This window comes from Microtus pennsylvanicus, chromosome 21 (genome assembly GCF_037038515.1).
Source record: "Microtus pennsylvanicus isolate mMicPen1 chromosome 21, mMicPen1.hap1, whole genome shotgun sequence".
NCBI classification, from domain to species: Eukaryota; Metazoa; Chordata; class Mammalia; order Rodentia; family Cricetidae; genus Microtus; species Microtus pennsylvanicus.
Genome location: NC_134599.1, coordinates 9,511,033 through 9,525,394, shown reverse-complemented (window position 1 = coordinate 9,525,394; position 14,362 = coordinate 9,511,033). Strand labels below are relative to the sequence as shown.

Below are 14,362 nucleotides of genomic sequence, written 5' to 3'. Positions count from 1 at the left end.
GGGAGGGTAGAGGCATCAAATCACAAATACCCAGCGCCCCACACTGCAACAGTCCCACCTATGCCTTTCAAGTGGCTCTGTGATCTGGGAAACCTGTGAAAACCCCATTCCAGCATAGCACCCAGCCATGACAAGCTCAACAGAGGCCTGAGTCTCAGTAGTTTACCCTAAGGCAATGCCTGGTTCCAAGAAAGACCACAAATTGAGATTACCCAGGCACCAGCCAGGAATGGTAGATAGGATCACCTGCCAGCACACACCCATCACTTTTCACGAGGACACCCCTAGACAAATGTCAGCCAATCAGGGGTCCTGAACTTTAGAAACCCTTCACCTCCATTCTTTTTTTTTTTTCAGGCTTCTTATTTTTTTTTAATTTATTTATTTATTAAGGATTTCTGCCTCCTCCCCGCCACCGCCTCCCATTTCCTTCCCCCTCCCCCCCCCCCCCATCAAGTCCCTCTCCCTCATCAGCTCAAAGAGCAATCAGGGTTCCCTGCCCTGTGGGAAGTCCAAGGACCGCCCACCTCTAACCAGGTCTAGTAAGGTGAGCATCCAAACTGCCTAGGCTCCCACAAAGCCAGTACGTGTAGTAGGATCAAAAACCCACTGCCATTGTTCTTGAGTTCTCAGTAGTCCTCATTGTCCGCTATGTTCAGCAAGTCCGGATTTATCCCATGCTTTTTCAGACCCAGGTCAGCTGGCCTTAGTGGGTTCTCGATAGAACATCCCCATTGTCTCAGTGTGTGGGTGCACCCCTTGCGGTCCTGAGTTCCTTGCTCGTGCTCCCTCTCCTTCTGCTCCTGATTTGGACCTTGAGATTTCTGTCTGGTGCTCCAATGCCTCACCTCCATTCTTAGCTGAGCTCGGGGCTCTCTGATCACTCCAACATGTTGGACACATGGAGAGACCAACTGTGCAAATTTGTGCAAGAATAAAGGCTCTTTGGTTTTACATACGGGACTTGGTCTACTCATTGGTTTTGGGCCGACTCTGGGATCTGGGCCGACTCTGGGATCTGGACCGACTCTGGGATCTGGGCATGACACCCAGAAGATTGCTCTTAGCTGTGTGAGCCCTGTAAGCCACACCCCGCAGAGTTCCCCAGACAGTGTCTACCTCTTAAGGCCTCTGCATACACAACAGGCCATTTCCACTGCCCATCTCACTGCTCAACCAATAGCCTCATTCGCTTCCTATTTCTTTGATATCCCCGCCCCCATCTTCGTTACCCCATTCACCACAATGGCTGCTTCCCATCCTTCAGCTAGGCCTCTCTACCTCCTCAGAGAGGCAAAGCACCTCTTTCTTTAACCTTATCTGTCTTGCAGTTGGTATTGTTTTTAACCATTAATTTGTTTCTGTGTTTATCATCTGCCATCTCAAAAGTCCCCAAAGGCCAGACAGAGGCCTTGCCCAAATCATTTATGCTTTAAAACCCAGCATTCACTTAGCACCGTGCCTGGCAGAGAGTCAGTACTCAATAAATATTGGGTACATTAAACTTGATTGAATGAGTTCCAGAAAATTCTCGCCATGTCTGCATCATCAAGTTTCTGATAAGCCCAATCGCCTGGGATGGAAAGGTAGGCATAGGAACAGGAGCCTCTCATGCCTACCTGCCTCGCTCCACCATGCTTAGCCCTTCATCACTGGAGGAAAGAAAGCATTTCCCCAGCACCGGCCATAGCTAAAGTGCTCAAGAACACACTTCTTTCACTGTCCCCTAGCTCTTGATTCCACTGGACTGCGGAGGATGAGCTGGGGAATAACACTAATGGTGACCTTTCACCACTAAAGATTCAAAAGCTCACAAACCCCTACCTTTCCTAGGGGATCCAGAGAGATGGCTACCAGCTACCAGTAGAGAGGTGTGCTGGTTTGAATGAGAATGGTCCCCTATTAGGCTCAAATATTTGCAGGCTTTGTCCCTAAACAAAGAACTGTGTGGAAGGATTAAGAGGTGTGGCCTTGGAGTAAGAAAGGCTTTGTTGAGGTAGGTGTGTCCCTGGGGGTGGGATCTGAGGTTTCAAAAGCCCAAAGCAGACCCAATCTCCCCTCCCCCGCCATTTTTTCCTCCCTCTCTCCCAGCTATCTGCAGATCAGGATAAAGTACTTCTCCAGCATCCTGCCTGCCTGTGTTCTATCATGCTCCTTGCCATGAGGATAACAGATCAACCCCCAGAAACTGTAAGCCAGGCCCCAATTAAACACTTTCTTTCCTAAGAGTTTCCTAAATCATGGTGTCTCTTCACAGGAATAGAACCCTAGCTAAGGCAATGGGAAGGAGGGACATTTTCCTCAAGGCTCTAATCCTTTTGAAAAGTGTTCATATTCCTGTAAACAGCCCCTTCCCCATGGTCCTGTATGTAACTCATCAAGTAGAAGAGGGACTGGTTTGGAAAGAGAAAGGAGACCAGCAGAAAGGGACAAGGGACAGTCGTGGGGGAGAATATGATCAAAATGCATTAGATACTGAGCCCTTTCATCATTCATCGTTCAGGTAAGTTAACAAAACATTTTTTAAAAAGGCAAAAGTGGGTGGCTGAAGATGTATCTCAGTTAGTAGGGTACCTCCCAGCAGTAAGAAGCCCTGAGTTTGATCCCTAGCACCACAGGAATGGGGGCGGTACAGGTCGATAATCCCCACTGTATAAGCAGGAAGGTCAGAAATGTTGAGGTCATCCTAAGCTATGTAATGAGTTCACAGCCAGCCTGGGCTACAAGGGACCAGGTATCAAAAACAGAAAGGAAGGCAGGCAGGCTGGTCGGCCAGCTGAGCATCACAAAGCACACCCTTAATATCAGCACTTGGGAGGCAGGGATGGGAAGATCTCTGGGAGTTCTAGGCCAGTCTGGTCTAAATAACAAGTTCAAGGACAGTCAAGGCTACTTAGAGAAACTCTATTTCAAAACAAAAGATGGGTGAAGGGATGGCCCAGCAGTTAAGAACACTGGCTGCTCTTTTAGAGGACCCCAGTTCAGTTCCCAGCATCCACATGGTGACTCACAATGGCCTGTAATTCCAGTCCCACGGGATCTGGCCTTGGTAGACACTGCATGCATGTAGTACCCAGACATACAAACAGAAAAAAAAATCCATATACATCACATAAAATAATTTTTTAAATTACGCTTTTCCACTTTTCTAGGACTGGAGAGATGGCTCAGAGGTTAAAAGCACTGATTGTTCTTCCAGAGGTCCCGAGTTCAATTTCCAGCAGCCACATGGTGGCTCACACCATCTGTAATGAAATCTGGTGCCCTCTCTGGCCTGCAGGCATACATATAAACAGTACACTGTAAGCAAAATAAATAAATAAATCTTAAAATATATATATAGAAAAAAATTACGCTTTTCTACTTAAAAAAAAAAGAAAAGAAAAGAAAAAGAGGGTGGATTGGATGGAGGGAAAAGAAAAACTGAGCTAAACATGGTGGTCCATGATTGTAATCTGAGCATTTAGGAGGCAGAGGCAGGAGATCAGTTCAAGTTGAAGGCCAGCCTGGTCTCAAAAGTAGATGGAGAAAAAAAAAAGAAAAGGTTGGGCTAGAGGTGTGGCTCAGTGGTAGAATACTTGCCTAGAATGGCAAGGCCCTAGGTTTAACACCCAGCACAATAAATAACTAAATAATACAATTTTAAAACAATCAAAACCTAATGTTTACTATCAGACACTGTTTGAAGCCTATAACATGAACTATCCTTTTGGATTCCCAAGCAGCTACTAAGCTACACATCATTATTACCCTAAAGTTTAAACTAAAGAACTGGTCATTGGAGTAAGTGAAGAAGCCAGAACGGCCAGATGGATTCAGAAAAACCCCTTGCTCTTACCACATTGGAATCCTAACAGCGTGCCTACCCTTGATCTTCACAAATAAACGCTTAAAGTCAAGCATAGTTGAGCACACCAAGAACCATAGCATTTGGGGACAGCCTAGGCTACCCAGAGAAACTCTACCAAAAAGGAAAAGGAAGAAAAGGTTGAGATAAGGGGAGGGGAGGAAAGGGAGTAGGGAAGAGGAAAGGGGCAGGGAAGCTTAAGAGACAGACAGCCAGGAGCAGTGGTGGTGTTCGTCTTTAATCCCAGCACTCTGGATGCAGAGGCAGTCGGATCTCTTTGAGTTTGAGACCAGCCTGGTCTACAAAAGCTAGTTCCAGGACAGGCTCCAAAGCTACAGAGAAACTGTCTCAAAAAAAAAAAAAAATTGCCAACCCAAACACTGGGTTGTTACAAAGTATTCACATGCTCCAGGATGTGAAGTAGGCCAAGTTCTGCCCACGTGTGAATGTGGAAAAGCCAGCATCGGAATGTGACCTGCTGAGGATCATTCGCTATGAATGGGCCCCAAGGATAACTTGAGGACAAGTCAACCCACTGGCTAATCACTGAGATTTGTCACCTGTATGACGCCACCTGTTCTAAGGCCTACAGATGCTGAGGCACAGATTGAAACAGGTCACTTGTGAAGCAAAGCTCATCGTGCCAAAAGATGGAGCGCTGGTGACAGGGCTACCGGAAGGAGGAGTGTGGCGGGAGAGAACTCCAAGAGGAGGCAGAGGCCAGTGGAGCTCTGTGAGTTCAAGGCCAGCCTGGTCTACACACTCGTTCAAGGACAGCCAGGGGCTGGAGAAATGGCTCAGTGGTTAAGAGAGAAGCCTGCTCTTCCAAAGGTCCTGAGTTCAATTCCCAGCAACCACATGGTGGCTCACAACCATCTGAAAAGAGGTCTGGCGCCCTCTTCTGGCCTTCAGGCATACACACAGAATATTGTATACATACTAAATAAATAAATATTTAAAAAAAAAAAGGACAGCCAGGACTACATTAATAGAAAGACCCTGGGTTTTTTTTTTCTTTTCTTTTTCTTTTTTTGGTTTTGTTTTTAAAAAGGCTGGGGGGAGGGGCAGCACACACAGGAGCCACCTAACTGGGTCTTGATACTGGAAGAGGACAAGCAGGAAAAACAGGACCGACCTGAGGCTCTTAAAACACAAGGCAGCTGGCAAGATGGCTTAGAGAGTAAAGGCACCCATTGGTCATGCGAGCCTGGTGACCTGAGTTTAATCCAGAATCCACACAAGGGTGGAAGGAGAGAAGAGACTCCACAAAGTTGTTCCAACCTATGGCACTGGAAGATACTGGAGTTTTATCCAGTTACAGGGCAGAGGCCCAGGTCTGACACTCCCATAGCCAAATTCAATGCTTACGCCCTTAAATAACCTGCAGACACCTGCACACGCACCCCTCTATAACTGGCTCCCAACTGGTTTTCTGGTTTGAGTTTGGGTCCTGGTTGGCTGTTGTGGAATAATCTTTTTGTACACTGTTAAGTGTGTCTTTGCCAAGAAGCCTTCTGACTGGTTTAATAAAGAGCTGAATAGCCAATAGCTAAGTGGGGAGAGGTTAGGTGGGACTTCTGGCCAGAGAGGAAGAGGAGATTAATCTAGGTACAGGAGAGATGCCAGAGGAAACAAAGTCATGAGGCAAAACACAGATTAATATAAATGAGTTAATTTAAGTTATAAGAGCCAGTGGGTCAAAACTAAACTATAGGCCGAACTTTCATAATTAATAACAAGTCTCTCTGTCATGATTTGGGGGCTGGCGGTCCAAAAGAGCCTACTAGAGCTGGCTGCAAACTCACCACACAGGCAAGGATGTCCTTGAACTCCTGATCAAGTGCCAGGATTACAGGTGTGGGATACTGAGTCCAACGTCAACACGTCAACACGCAGCTTCAGCTCACACAGGCATGCTGTAATACTTTGTGGCAAATTCAGGCTCTGCTTTCCCTACGTCTTCTGCTCAGTTTTGCTGGGAGCCTAAAACCACCCTAAGAAATAAAGACCACTGGGGGCAGAGAAGTGGAGCTGCACCTAGGAGGAGTTAAGGGGAGGGGTTGGGGACAAAAAATAATAATAATAGGGGCTGGAGAGATGGCTCAGTGGTTAAGAGCATTGCCTCGTCTTCCAAAGGTCCTGAGTTCAATTCCCAGCAACCACATGGTGGATCACAACCATCAGTAATGAGGTCTGGTGCCCTCTTCAGGCATGCACGCAGACAGAATATTGTATGCATAATAAATAAATTAATTAAAAATAATAATAATAATAAACTTTTACAGAAGGGAATAAAGGTCACTTAGCAACAGGAAGAACCTGGACAGAGGCAGGATGGAAAGGGGAGTCGGATGACTCACAGACCAATGACTGGATGGAGGCCAGTGTCACAGGCAGGATGAGGAAGCTGCAGAGGGGGTCAGAAAGAAGGCTAACCCCGAGAACAAGCAAGCTCAACGTAGGACATCAGCCATTCCTGATTGGGGCTAAGACTGGGAAGGGTACAGGTATGAGGGTTAGCGAAAGCTCCACCCAAAGTTCTGCCCTCACGGGGAGACCATCTCCTGGAAAAGGGGAAGGTGGGGTTGGGTGTGGTGGCTTGGCACCTGTGACGCCAGCTCTTGGAAAGCTAAGGAAGGGTTCCTCAAATCCAAGGGCAGTTTGGATAAAAGAGTGAGTTCCGGGATATCCTGAGCTACTGACGGAGGCACTGCCTCAAAGTCACAAGACGGAAACAAAAACTAGAGGGATTGCAACACCACCTTTTTACACTGGCCACGGATGCCAGAACGGGTGCCGGGTCGGTTCAGTGGCCTGTGGGACCAAGAACAATCAGGAATTACATGTGACCTACTTAATCAAATTCAAACCAGCCAAAAGAATACTGCTCCAAACGAAGTGACCAGCAAGGAGGAGGGGCTGCCTGGTGAGCAAGGCGATCCCTGTGAGCAAGCCAGGGGCACAGCGAGGGGGGCGGGTAAAGGTATTCACTGACAAACTGATGGGAGATACCTTCGCTTTCTGCCCCTGCAAGGCCAAGGGAAATCGTTTAATACCTCTGGGCCTCAGTTTCCTTACCTATAAAACAGTCCCACTGTGCACTTCATGGATCTGCTGCTGAAAAGGGCCAGCGAGAAAATATGGAGTCTGGGGCCTGGCACCCACTATCCTGGCTCCGTCAGTGTTCACTGGGTCCTTTAAAGCTAATTTTAATTTTCCTTCAGATATCCTCCATGCCAGATATCAATGTTTAGGGGACAGAATGTTTTCTAACTCCACGTTCTGTGGTTCACTGGCAAGTGTGAAACACAGTCGTGGCCATGACCTCCAAGAGCCAGATCACTAACTCTTAGACATCCAAGGCCTGGATCTGAAGCCGAAGGTAAGGCACTGAAATTCCTTCTAGAAGGAGGCGAAATGCCAAAGTTACTATTCCTAACTCCTTTTTTGACGGAAACTCTGAAGTAACCCAGGGGTATCTGACACGTGTCTGTTCTCAAAACAGAGGCCACAGTTTTTCAGGTTTCCACCATTGCTCAACCATCAGAGAACTAAGGGAGGGACGCCCAGAACCCTGATTCAGATCATAACCCTGATTTCCTGGCATACAGAATGTAGTCATGGGTAGGATAGGGTCTGATCAGTGCTAGGCAAATGGATGAGAGGCTATGAGCTAGTTATTCCCTCTGAGACCCCCATTCCAACCTTCACGGACAGCAGGATCGGCGTGTCTGCCCCACCTCCTCCTGTGCTATTCCACCGCCTGCTCTACCAGGAAGCCTCATTATTGAATCACAGTGCTGTACAGAACTCCTGGCAGGGCTGTGTCTGTGACTCCAAGGAGTATGAGTTCCCCACACACAAAGCCCTGTTCTGCCCTGTACATTAACCATGTAAGATTGTACTCACAGACGAAAGAGGAACCAGGGGACAGCAAGCCGGCTCTGTGGATAAGGAACTTGGTAAACTTGATAAGGAAGTTGATTGATAAACATTGTGCCTGCAGCCTGAATTCAATCTTTGAACTACAGTGTGGAAGGAGAGAACTCCCATAAATTGTCCCCTCTGACCCTAACACTTGTTTTATACAGCACACATGCATACATAAATAAGCACACGCACAGCGTGACGCACACGCCATGCCTTAGTTACATTCCTACTGGCCGAGGCAATTTATAAAAGAAGTGTTCAGGGGCTGAAGAGATGGCTCAGCGGTGTAGAGTACTTGTTCATCCAGGGGACGCAGATTCAACTATCAGAACCCACAGGGTGGCTCACAACTAACTCTCTGTAACTCCAATTTCAGGAGATCCCACCCTCTTCTTCTGGCCTCCAAAGACACCAGGCACACGTGCAGTGGACACATATACATGCAGACAAGACATCCATACACACAGAAAACAAAAATAAATAAATCCTTAAAAAAAAGCAAGCACCTAATTAGGCTTATGGTTTCAGAGGTTTACAGTCCACGATGACAGAGCAAAGGAATACTGGAGAGCTCACGTCTTGATCCACAACCACCAGGCAGAGAGAAAGAGCACTGGGAAACATAGGAGTCTTTAGAAACCTCCAAGCCCACCTCTTCCTACAAAGCCATACCTCCTAATCCTTTCCAAACAGTTCCACCAATAGGAGACCAAATATTGAAATACACATGCCAAGAGGGGCCATTCTCATTCAAACCACCACATGCCTTTACATACACATAAGAAAGAAAGAAAGGAAGGAAGGAAGGAAGGAAGGAAGGAAGGAAGGAAGGAAGGAAGGAAGGAAGGAAGGAAGGAAGGAAGGAAGGAAGGAAAGAAAGCTTAAAAATGAGAGAGCAACTAGGCAGTGTCAACAGTAACAGAACAAAGGTTCTGGAGCACAGGGGACCTGAGCTACATACATAGGTGGTGCCTCCTTTAACCTAGTATAGCCAACTGACTGATAAGCCCTAGAGTAGGGTTAGGCATCTCCATCAGTGAGGCAGGAGCTAAGCTTGCTTCACATAAGAGTTCAGAACTGAGAACTGGGGATGGCAAACGCTACAGCATTTGCCCAGCAGGCTCCGGGAGGCCCTGAGCGCCAATCCCAGCACAGAAGGGAAGTCTCTGACTTACCAATGATTTGTGAACCCATAAAAAAAAAAACCAAAGCTGGGCGGTGGTGGCGCACGCCTTTAATCCCAGCACTCGGGAGGCAGAGGCAGGCGGATCTCTGTGAGTTCGAGACCAGCCTGGTCTACAGAGCTAGTTCCAGGACAGGCTCCAAAGCCACAGAGAAACCCTGTCTCGAAAAACAAACAAACAAACAAAAAAAAAAACACTTGTACAGTCTCTGTACCAGCTTCAGATAACATCACTTGCCACCAAGCCCAAAGACCTGAAATCAGTCTCTGGGACCCACACAGTGAAAAAGAAGCAACCTCAACAAGCTGTCCTCTGACCTCCACACCTGCATGACACACCTGCACACACAGGTAACATAAACACACACAAATAAATAATCGTTCTTTAAATTTTTTTTTTAACATTTGAAAACCACAGATCCGGGGAGACAGTGTAGACAAGAAGATGCATTGGAAGGGTCTGAGGGAAGTTGGGGATCAGGCCAGAACGGAGCACAAGAGGCCCGAGAAGCAGAGGGTGGCTGAGGGGCCTAAGAAAGATGACTGCATGAGATCAGCGCACGCACTAAGTGAAAACGCCAGTGTGGTCAGGGCTAGGCAAACCATGGGAGGCGCACGCAAATAGAGAAATCCCAAGAGGGGGACCGAGAAGGGGACCCAGGAACCTTGTAGCCCATGGGAGACAGGGACCATGTGCTTGAATGTCAAGCTCCATACTGTTTCTCAGCAGCCTGACCTGTCCTCACATTCGCTCCCAATGCTAGTACAAACTTGAGGGGTCTGTCTCTATCCTTTGCTGCCCCCCTTTGGCTCCTCTATCTTTCCATCCCCTAATCAAAACGGGCTCCAGACGTCCTTTCTTTCCATTGTGAATGGATCCATTTTCATTTGTGACTTAAGACCTAGGATTGGGGACCTTCACAATCTAAAGAGATGTATTTAGTGCACAGCGCTGCAGGTGCACACTCGGTGTGAGCAGCAGCTGTGCCCTGCGGAAGGCCTCGAAGCGCATGGAGCATGCACAAAATAAGGACATCACATGGCAGACGGGACACCAAAGCTCAGTGCAGAGGTCAGCCCCAGGCTTTATCACAGCTTTCTCAAAGGAGACTTAATTCAGGGTCCTGGGAGAACTTTCTTTGATTCCCTTTTAAGGGCAGAGCCCCCAGTAACCTCAGGACTCCCACGGGGGTCCATCTCTTGCAAGTTTTCCAACCTGTCATGGGTTCACACTGGGGACAAACCCTTGATCTCTTGGGGAACAAGCAACAGCCGTGATACAGTAAACTGACTCAACACTAATCAAATCTAGTATGAATATTCCAACTGATTCAAAAAGCAGCACCTAAGCCGAGCCTGTTCCTTGAAGGTAGTGGGGGCAGAACTGGGTAAGAAACGGAATTCTTTGTACATGCGGGTGTTTTGGTTATTGAGGGAATCATTAACTCGGTATTCAACAATGTTATCAAAATAAAATTCACCTCATATAACTATCAACAAAACAAAAAAATTACCTTTCATATCTTCCTAATGGATTCAGGGATTGGGCATGGAGGCACACAACTATAATCACAGCACTAGGGAGGGGGAAATAGGAGGATCAGGAGTTCAAAGCCCGTCTCAGCTACATCAAATTTAAAAAAAGGATTTAGGGAGGCCACTGAAATGGCTCCATGGTAAAGGTGTCTGCTGCCAAGCCTGGAGGCCCGAGTTCATTCCCCAGAATCCTCATGATGGAAAGAGAAGTAGCTCCTGAGCTTGTCCTCTGATTTCCATTTAAGTATGGGGGCATGTGTAAACCCACATATGAATACACACAAATAAATAAACAAATGCATAATTAAAACATACAAAATATGAAAAGCAAAGATGCAGGATGCTGGGCACACACCTGTGACCCCAACACATGGAAAGCAGGCACAGGAGGACCAAGTGTTCAAAGCCTCAGTTACATACTGGGTTTTTTTTTTTTTTTTTTTTTTTTTTTTGGTTTTTCGAGACAGGGTTTCTCTGTGGTTTTGGAGCCTGTCCTGGAACTAGCTCTTGTAGACCAGGCTGGTCTCGAACTCACAGAGATCCGCCTGCCTCTGCCTCCCGAGTGCTGGGATTAAAGGCGTGCGCCACCACCGCCCGGCTACATACTGGGTTTAAAGCCAGCCCTAAACCACAGGAGACAGTGGCTCACACCTGTTACTTGAGAGTTCAAGGTCATCCTCAAATACAGTGATAGTAGCTCCTGTGTGTTACCGCAGCTCTGCAGAGGATCCAGTTCAAGGTCATCCTCTCTGCCTTGCTGCAAGTCATACACCAGTCTGGGCTGCCTGAGACACTGGCTAAAAAATTAAAAATTAAAAAATAGGGTCAGTCACAGTGATAACTTTAATCTCAGCACTCAGGAGGCTGAGGCTGCAGATCTCTGAGTTCAAGGTCAGCCTGATCTACCTCCTGGGTTCCAGGACAGCAGTTTTTTGTTATTTTTGAGACAAGGATTCAAAGGTTAAGAATAGCCTCAAACTCCTGATCCTCTTGCTTGCACCTCCCCAAGTGTTGGGATGACCGATGTGCACAACCATGCCCGACTCTGCCAACAACAACTTAACTAGCAAATACGCGTACCAAGATTTCAGCTCAGAAGGGTCTGTAACCAGAAGATGTAGCCAAGGCACAGTTCTACATAGCCTCTAGTTGGGACAAGGTCAAGAGCCTACATGTTAACTCATACCTGTTAAATAACTAAGAAAAAGACCTTTCGTGATTACAGCCCTAAAATCTAGGGGTCTTTCCAGGAGTTCCCAACATCTTAGCCAACCCCTTCCTCTGCTATTCTTCACAACGAAAGCCAAGTAGGCGGGGACCCTGTTCTCAGACACTTCTCTGCCTTTCACAAGTGGTTGTTACACCACAGCCCTAAACTAAAAGAGGAAAGAGAAACCAGTCCCCCCCCCCCCCCCCCCATGGCTTAACTCAAAATGAAAGGCGTGCTGCCATGTCAGGGCTGAAAAAGCAGATCAAGAGTGCTCTTAAGTGTGTGTGGGGGGGGGGGGTCAATGTAGTGGAGCAGAGAGGCAGCTCTTTTGTAGACAGCAACTGCGGTGCTTTCAAGACACCAATCTCTGAAGGTCTTCCCATAAGTGAAATAAAAGGAGGTGGGTAACAGTCTAGAGCAGAGGAAATCGAAGTATGATTGCCAAAAGACAGCAACCCCACCCCACCACCACCATGGGCACGCCGCCTGGAGGGCAGTGCCAGCCAGGCCCTCAGTTTCTGGAACTAAGAATGCACTGACAGAAGAAACCCGGATGGATGGTCAGTTAACTAGAAGTGGCTGCTAATGAGGTCTTTGGCATCTTCACATGGTCATAGTCACTTCTAAAGGTATCTTCGTTTACATTGGTCTGTCAGTCAATCTCAACTCTACTACCCCTTTGAAAATAAATAAGCGGGGATTGAGGAGCAACACAGCGACAAGGTGCTTGCTAATATGCTCCATCCCCAGGACCAGAAGAGAAGAAGACAACTAGGGGCTGGTTGAGTAAAACCGGAATGACTGTCCGGGTTGTACGTGTGTCTGAGGGACAGGAATCACGCGAAGTCATGCAGATTCCCTCAACCTTACTAGAGATAACTGTTGCCAGGACACTTAGCCTCCCCCTCCTGAAAAGCCCCTCAAAACTGCGCCAATGGTTGGAGGAGTCTCCTAACGCCCCCAACCCCCTCCGGCCACTCCCACAAGCCCACTGCCAAGAGAAGAGGGGTTTTCATACACCCCTCCACCGAGTGTCTTCTGCTCCCCCCTCTCGGACCTTGGTTTCACCTGTCGCAAACTGAAAGGGTTGATGGAGATCAAGTCAACACCCCCCCCCCCCCCCCGCCCTCTGCTCCCAATTTCTAATCCATCGCTCTCCACGCGCCTGTGCCTTGCGGAAACAGACATCCCGTGACCATCCCCTTAACAATCCTTGTAATTTTAGTAAAGTGTGATGTGTCCAGAACCGATAAACAGGCTGTTGCTTCCCCGTGCCATCAAACCCGATCAACAACGTGGGTTCATACGCGGCCTTTTCCATCAATCCCACAATCCCGTAAAAAAGAAGGGGTAAAAAAAAAAAAATCCTCGCCCCTCCCAGGCTCTAAAGTCGAAGGCGCCTGGCCTAGGATGCAGGCAGGGAATAATAAAAACCGCCCGCGCCAGCATCTTCCCTGTCCCCGGGCGGGCTGAGCAGGTGCCCGCCACCCGGCTCCCTCCCCGAGGCTCGGCTTACTCACTCGCGGTCCTGGGCGGCGGCGCCGGGCCGGGGAAAACCGCGGAGTTTGCTGACTCAAGGCGCGGTGGCGGCGGCGGCGGCGAGCGCCCAGGAGCGCACACGAGGAGCGCAGCCCCGCGTCCAGCGCACGCAGCGCCCGCCCCGCCCTGCGCGCCCGCTGCCCCCGCCCCGCGCCACTGCCAGCCTCCCACTGGAACGTGGGAACAGCCACCTAGCTAGTGGGTCTTTCTCTCCACCCAGCAGTGAGGGACGGGGGAGGTTGGGAACAGACGCACATGACTCGGTGTTCACAGCGGAATCTCGATGGAGGGCGTGTGACTGGGTATAAAAATATTAACTTCTCTGTAATTTCTTTTTTTTTTTTAAGAAAAATCCTTTTTTCCCAATGAACTATGAGGGGAAACCTATGAAATCTGCCAAAAGTATGCACATTTCCTAAATACCATCTTGAACTGGATTTCACCCACCTGTGTGCATAGAATACCTCAATCTTCCAGAATGGGAAGAGAAGATGGCTCAGCTCTAAGAGCCCTTTTTTGTTGTTTTGTTTCTCAAGACAGAGTTTCTCTTTGGGGCCTGCCCTGGAACTAGCTCTAGTAGACCAGGCTGGCCTTGAATGCACAAAGATTAAAGACCTGCACCACCACCACCCGGCATAAATAAACGAATCTTAAAATTAATCAAAGTATGCTTTTCTCTAATTCAGCACTATGATAATTGTATCATTTTTCTGGGTTAAGAATAATAATTTACAATCAGAATCCAGGGAACTGTTACAGTCACCTTTTAAAGGCTGTGACATTTTTGTTATACCATCACTGAAAGTTGGTAAAAATCTGTATTCTGTTGTAGTTTGTAGTTTAGAAACACTGAGCTGGGCATCTGGGCATGGTGGCACACACATTTAATCCCAGCACTCGGAGGCAGATAAATGTCTGTGAGTTCAAGGTCATCCTTATCTATGTAGATTCCTGGACGGCCAGGGCTAGATAAAGAGACCTGGACTCAAGAAATAAAAGCACAAAGAAGCCCTGTCTGGGCCTGGAGAGGCAGCGTGGATGGCAGGTGCTTTTCTTTCAGAGGATACAAAAGTTCCTTTTGTAGCACCTACAGGGGTGATACCTGCTCCAGGAGAGC

At 48.0% G+C, this 14,362-nt stretch overlaps 1 protein-coding gene across 2 annotated transcripts in view; it reads right to left on the bottom strand.

The window, feature by feature from the left end:
- Snx10 (sorting nexin 10) overlaps positions 1-13,367 on the bottom strand; it is a 67,118-nt gene extending 53,751 nt beyond the window's left edge. Inside the window, exons 1-2 of one of the 2 annotated variants that reach the window (XM_075955182.1) lie at positions 13,227-13,367; positions 11,148-11,293 (exon numbers count right to left, since the gene is read on the bottom strand). The gene's annotated coding sequence lies outside the window, so the exon portion shown is untranslated. The remainder of the gene's footprint in view (positions 1-11,147; positions 11,294-13,226) is intronic. The other variant, XM_075955181.1, reaches the window with a different exon arrangement.
- Positions 13,368-14,362: the final 995 nt, after the last annotated feature.